Source organism: Siniperca chuatsi, linkage group LG13 (assembly GCF_020085105.1).
Source record: "Siniperca chuatsi isolate FFG_IHB_CAS linkage group LG13, ASM2008510v1, whole genome shotgun sequence".
In the NCBI taxonomy this organism is placed as follows: Eukaryota; Metazoa; Chordata; class Actinopteri; order Centrarchiformes; family Sinipercidae; genus Siniperca; species Siniperca chuatsi.
The window spans coordinates 27,807,988-27,813,987 of NC_058054.1; the positions used below are offsets into that span (position 1 = coordinate 27,807,988).

At 43.0% G+C, this 6,000-nt stretch overlaps 1 protein-coding gene across 1 annotated transcript in view; it reads right to left on the bottom strand.

The window, feature by feature from the left end:
• chd7 (chromodomain helicase DNA binding protein 7) overlaps window positions 1-6,000 on the bottom strand; it is a 78,062-nt gene extending 72,062 nt beyond the window's left edge. The window contains exon 1 of the mRNA XM_044218366.1: window positions 5,659-6,000. The gene's annotated coding sequence lies outside the window, so the exon portion shown is untranslated. The remainder of the gene's footprint in view (window positions 1-5,658) is intronic.

Consider the following 6,000-nt stretch of genomic DNA (forward strand, 5'->3'; position numbering starts at 1 on the left):
ATATGTACTTGACAGGCAGTCTCCTCTATCACACACACACACACAAAAAAACACATACAGCCCACACACAAACACTTGAGAGCTGTATCAACGCCAGCCTCTCTTCTAGGCACAGCACTTGGTCCAGAAGGCCCTCACTGCAGGAGGAGGATGGGGGGATGGGGGAGGCGAGTGCTGAGGAGGGGGCAGAGGGAGAGACAGGTGAGAGGGAGCGAGAGAGACAGTGATGACACTCAGTTTTGAATGTCACCACGGTGCTAAAGACCCCCGCTAACCTTTTGGCTGGAAATGAGAGGACTGGAGGGAGGGAGGGGAGGAAACAGACAGGCAGGCAAAGATGGAGAGAGAAAGAGAGATGGAAAGGGTGAGAATGAAGAGTAGAAAGAAGAGGAGGGAGCTCATGCATGGGCAGAGAGGGAGTGGGTGGGTGAGGGGTGGAGCGATAGATGGCAAGATGAAAGAGATGGAGACAAACAACATCACCACTTCTCATCTCTGCTAACAGGGCTACCATCCACGACACATGATGACAGAAGACAAAATGGCCACCCTAACAATCACCAGTACTCTGGCTCAGATACCAAACACCAGGCTCCAGACACTAAACTCTCCGACAGGAGCACTGCAGCATCAGATGCTCTCCACCCTACACAGGCAACAATATGTCAGCTTAATATTGGCCTTTAAGCCAGACAGTCAGTGTCACCCACCTCCAAAATACAAGTTTCTCCCTGGTGATAATGAGGGAATGTTTGTGATTACTTTAAAAATCTGATGTCTGGCCAGAATACAAGTGTGGGAAGGCTTCAGGAAAGTCAAATTGGTAAAATCTGCAGTGACCTCATAAATATAAAGGCAACAATTCTGTATGGAAATTATAAATTAAATAACATATCACCCATAGAGCATTTTCCTCCACATGCCATGTTTTAGATTTTCCCAAAATATTACCACCATTGCTTGCTAATTGAATAAACAAGTCATGGCACCTGCTACCAGCCAAGAATCTGGTCATTTTTTCTAGCCTTTCTTCTATCTTTAACAGTCAATTTTAAGAATAGAGACCTAAGGCATTAAGATATTATTGATGTTCAGCTGCAATGTCTTTTTAGGAATGTTTGTCACCTGTAACTGAAAATATCAACACTAAAAATGAGCTCTACCAATCCACTGTCAAGGGCAGCATGGCCTGAGAGAAAGCACTACCTGTGCCTAAGAAGAGGTATTCGCAAAGAAGTCGCCAAAGAACTAGCTGCTGCTCAGATTTTGCTTTGAGCATAGGTTACTGTTAAAATTGACGACAATGTTTAGCAATTGACTCAGAACCCAGAGATTTTAAGACGTTTCGGGTACATTTCCCCACATCCACAGTGGAAATTCTGCCCTTGGTGGTAGAATTTAACATATATTAACTACCCAAAGCTACTGTTCATTTAAAATATTTTATTTTGAGGTGCTGAGGCTTATTCTATGTGCCAATTATTGAGCAGCTGTTCATGTAAACAGTCAATTCAACAATGACATAGGTATCTTAGTGATACCTGTACCACTTTGTTCTTATCCTCACAGTATTATTGGACATATTGCCACAGCCATGTTTAATACCTCTTGTCAGGTCACTTTACTAAAACCATATTGACAACACAATTGCTTTCTTCCTTGCAAATACTTTTTCTGTTAGTCAACTTCAGCACCTAAATGGACCAGGTATGCGAGTGGGTACTGCTAATGCTTCGAGTTTGACATGAAAATCACTTTAGGGCAGCACAATAAGTCATGCTGAGTGACAGGGATCAAAAACAGAGTTTCACTATCAGCTTCTGGACAAAAACAATCTCAGCCCCCCCTCACAGGGCCACAGCTTTCCTTCAGATAAATCCATGTTAACAAACATTCAGCTGTTTTTAATGTCAGAATCAGAATCAGAAATACTTTATTGATCCCCGTAGGGAAACTCTTTGTTACATGTGACTGGTTTTGTGAAAATGTGGACTGATAATCTCATAAGTGAAAGAGTCATTTCATTCAGAGTTGGAAGAAATTAGAGAGAAAGACAAAGAGAAAAAGCAATCTCCAAAACTAGCAGCCTGATGAGCTACTCTCGTCAAATAGTATAAGACCTGCTGCAAAAACAAGTGAACGGGACTGATCGGGATTTTGTCCATCAATGGAAACAGCAAAATTACTTTCTGAAGTTATGAGCAAAGTCAGTATATACACACACAGTGTGTTTGAATGTATGTATGTACAAAAGATAACCAGCAAGGGACATATGCAGATAACACACAGCAAAGAGAGTAAAATTAGATGGGATGGACAAAGACATTAACAATGGCCACTTTCACTAGCAGAGTACAACACCACCAGTGTTGTCAGTTACAAGTTATAGTGCTCTCTGGTGCCAATAGGGGCACTGCTGACCTCTCATCCTCCCTTGCGCATGCACACACATACCTATTTCACCTTTGGCCTCTCCTCATCTGGCCCCTTTCCCCACACCTTTTTTAAGTTTAGCTACCTAGCTCTGAGCTATCCTGAACCAGTATGAAAACAGTGAGTGTTGGTTAAAAAGGTCAATAGAAAGTGGCACACTATGAGTGAAATGTTCAGATAACACTAATGATTCATGGGTCAAAATAACAGGGAACAGCTTATTCAAAAACATGACACATTGAAAAAACACCTGATCCAAACAAAGTGCCTCTTTCATTATTCCAAAAGCTAAAGTGACTGAATGAACAAGGCCATGGCATACAGTGGCATTATCAAATCTTTATGGTCATTATAAATGTTAGTTTGAATGTGTTGAGATAAGATCACGGGGGTATACATGTGGAGAACGAGCATCAGATATTACACTGGAAATGAATTGCATCATTCTGTGAAATCTCAATTAACTGGTAAATTTTAATGCTGTGTTTCGTAGAGTATGAGTCACTTCACTTGGTGTATACCCATATCTTACCCCCAGTGTAAGGTGGCAGGGATTTCCCCGACTGTGTGTGAGGTCATGTCAGGGACATTTCAAGCATGTCGGACACTGGACTTTAAATGTGAAATGAGAAACTTCTAAGCATGACAAAAATCTACATATTTCAGGCTTTATGGTATGGAGCAGACAGGATAAACAGTTAAATGGGTCTAACAACAAATTACACCAAGCAATAATTTAAGGTAAAGTGATTGTTCCAGTAACTATTAAGCAACATTTAGATTTTGAGACGCTTTGTTTCCTATCGTTTCAAATGTTAATGCATATATTATTTTGTACCAGTTTTCCTCCATGCCCTCTGACGGTGAAAAATGCCTATGTGGCAGGGTTTTTTAACCTCAAGGCCTACCAGCCAGAGTTAGGACAAGTGACTCCAAGGTCACCAACATAACTTCCAGAAAAGCCAACCAGTTTGAACCAAAAACAGGCTCCCCTCTTAAAAAAAGAATAAAACTCCCACTTATCAGCCTGCATGAAGCCATTTCAAAATATGTTAATTTAAAATATATACATTTAAAATGCAAAAATGATTTTAGTTGTCACTACGTGAGGATCAAATGGGGGGTGGGGGGTGTAACTTTGTGTCCAAGCTCCAGCATAGTCCAGATCAACTACCTCTCCAAAAAACCAAGGCAGCCTTGTGGCTGAAGGGGGGAGAGTGCCTCAACTTTAAACATAAGAAAAGACAGACAGACAGACAAACGGGAGAGAGACCAAATAGTGCTGAACATCTGTTGTGTGCTCTGTGTGTGTGTGTGTGTGTGTGTGGTCGGGGCCTCTTATCTATCTCTCTGTGGCCCGCTTAACATGACTAGCTGCCATCTTGGCTCACAAACACAAGGTGGTGGGGGTAGCAGCTCCTGGGTCTATTGCAGACAGGGAGGAGGAAAAATAACGAACAAGCACATGTACACCGAATGTGTCAGACTGGGAATAAAACCACCATGTGATAATGAACAGCAACGTGTGTTTTGGGGGATACAACGCTTAGTTTTTTTCCCCAGAGATAGGTCAGCCAAAGTTGCGTGAGAGCGGCAGGGTGACCATTATGCAAGTTGACCGATTACAGAACACATAATGGAGAAAGAGGGCAGGATAGCACAAGAAACACACGCAACAAAGTCAGACTGTAAAGAAAGAAAGAAATGCAACCGTGTGTGTATCCCGTAAAGGTGTGTTGCCGTAACTATCGACAAGTACAAGGGAACCGGCAGGTGTTTTGAGCTGCATTTTCTCCCGTCCACATCGAGTAACAAGTGTAAACGTTGTGATTACCAAACTTCAGTCGCCGGATACAATGTAACATTACAAACAAGCTCTGGTGACAAAAGCCCAAAAGGGAAAATACATAGCGTTACTTTGCCTTTTAACCTCGACAAAAAGTGAAGCGAAAGATGCATTAAGTTAATTTCCTTGCCCAAGAGCTATGTACCGACTGCTAACCGCCCTGAGCAGGTTATTCGCTAGGGGGAGGGGGGGGCAATAAGTGGTCTTCGCCCGTACACAATGGGGATGAGACCTCACTCGCAGGCTAGCTGAACTTCTGTGTCCTAGCGTTGGGCTAACATCCAGCGGCTAGCACGGCTAATTAGCCTATCAACGGTGTTTCGCACGTCGTTCCGGAGCAGGGAACGATTCGCTCATCTCGGTTTTATTGAAGTAAAGCACTTTCCTCTCTAATCTAAAGCTCTACACATTAAAGAGTCTTTTTCGTCCATATGAAATGGGTTTTTAATCATGTAAAACGTGGAAGAAACAACGTGAAAAACACGGTCGTATGGAATGACCGCCTGGCCTCACTGCTCACCCCTCCTCTTCTCTGTCCCTTCCGTCCAATAAAGCTAGCGACTACTACGGACACTTCACACTGTCCCCTTCCAATAAAAATACAAGTATTCAGTGGAAGTATAAGTACTATTTATGCTTGTGTGTATAAACATTTTAATTCAACCCAGAAGAAGCGTTTTTGACGATGTAAGCCAAGTATTCTCCGCTGGGAATCTCCCTCTGAGAGCTCCGCTCATTCAGTCGGCCAGTGACTCACCTCTACGCTCGAGCCACCTCGTGTCTCCTGGAAGCTTCAACACAATTAGCTAACTGGGCTAACGCTCCCATTTTAAATCTGAATTAAGTCAATATTTCATATTACAAAATTCAACAAGTTATCGGGGAAACAGACTCAGAAACAGAGTGTCTCTCCGTGTTGTGCTGGACATTTTTCTTTCCACTTTTCAACTAACTAATGGGACTGTTGTGCGTGTGTGTGTGTGTGTGAGTGTGTGTGTGGGAGAGAGAGAGCGATGCAGCGGGTGGCAAAGCTAAATTTGCTATTGTTAGCATGTCGGCATGGCAGCTACATGGACCTTCAATGACTTTCTGCTGAAATGAAAAAATAAAACGTAACATAAATAAACCAGCAGTCCTGAACATAGTCTTAACAGTGAGTTAGCCCTGAATGAAATGACCATCGGGGTGAAAACCCAAGTCGCACGCCGGATTAAAGAGTCCGATTGCGCTGAAAAAGTACGGAAAACTTACTATTAAGAAAGAATATAAACCGTTTTTATTCAGAACCAGTCGTAACTATGAAACAATCACACTCGTACTGACTTCTGCTCGACAAAATATAAAATGCAGTCACTCAAAGGGGGCATTTGTTAGCTTACCCAACAAGCTCGGTCACTTCGGGCTTTTATCAAATCAACTCCTCGTTAGTACGGTTAGTATCTCCGCTTGCTTGAAAAAAAAATCCTCCGTGGTCCCTTTTCGTTTGAAATATAAATAAACAGGGGAAAAAAGTTCAAGTTTGTTTTTCATGAAATATTTCTCCGGCGTGTCTCGCATCCGCGACCTCGCCGACTAGTGTGCGTTGCTCTTCTCTCCTTTGTGTTAATTTCACTCAAATCGAGTTTAATCCGATCGATCCCTCGGCTGGTCGCGCTCCCGAGTCCTCCCCTCCAGACACTCGCTCACCTTCCTCGGCCAGGGGGGGCGCGCTCCCGAGGACC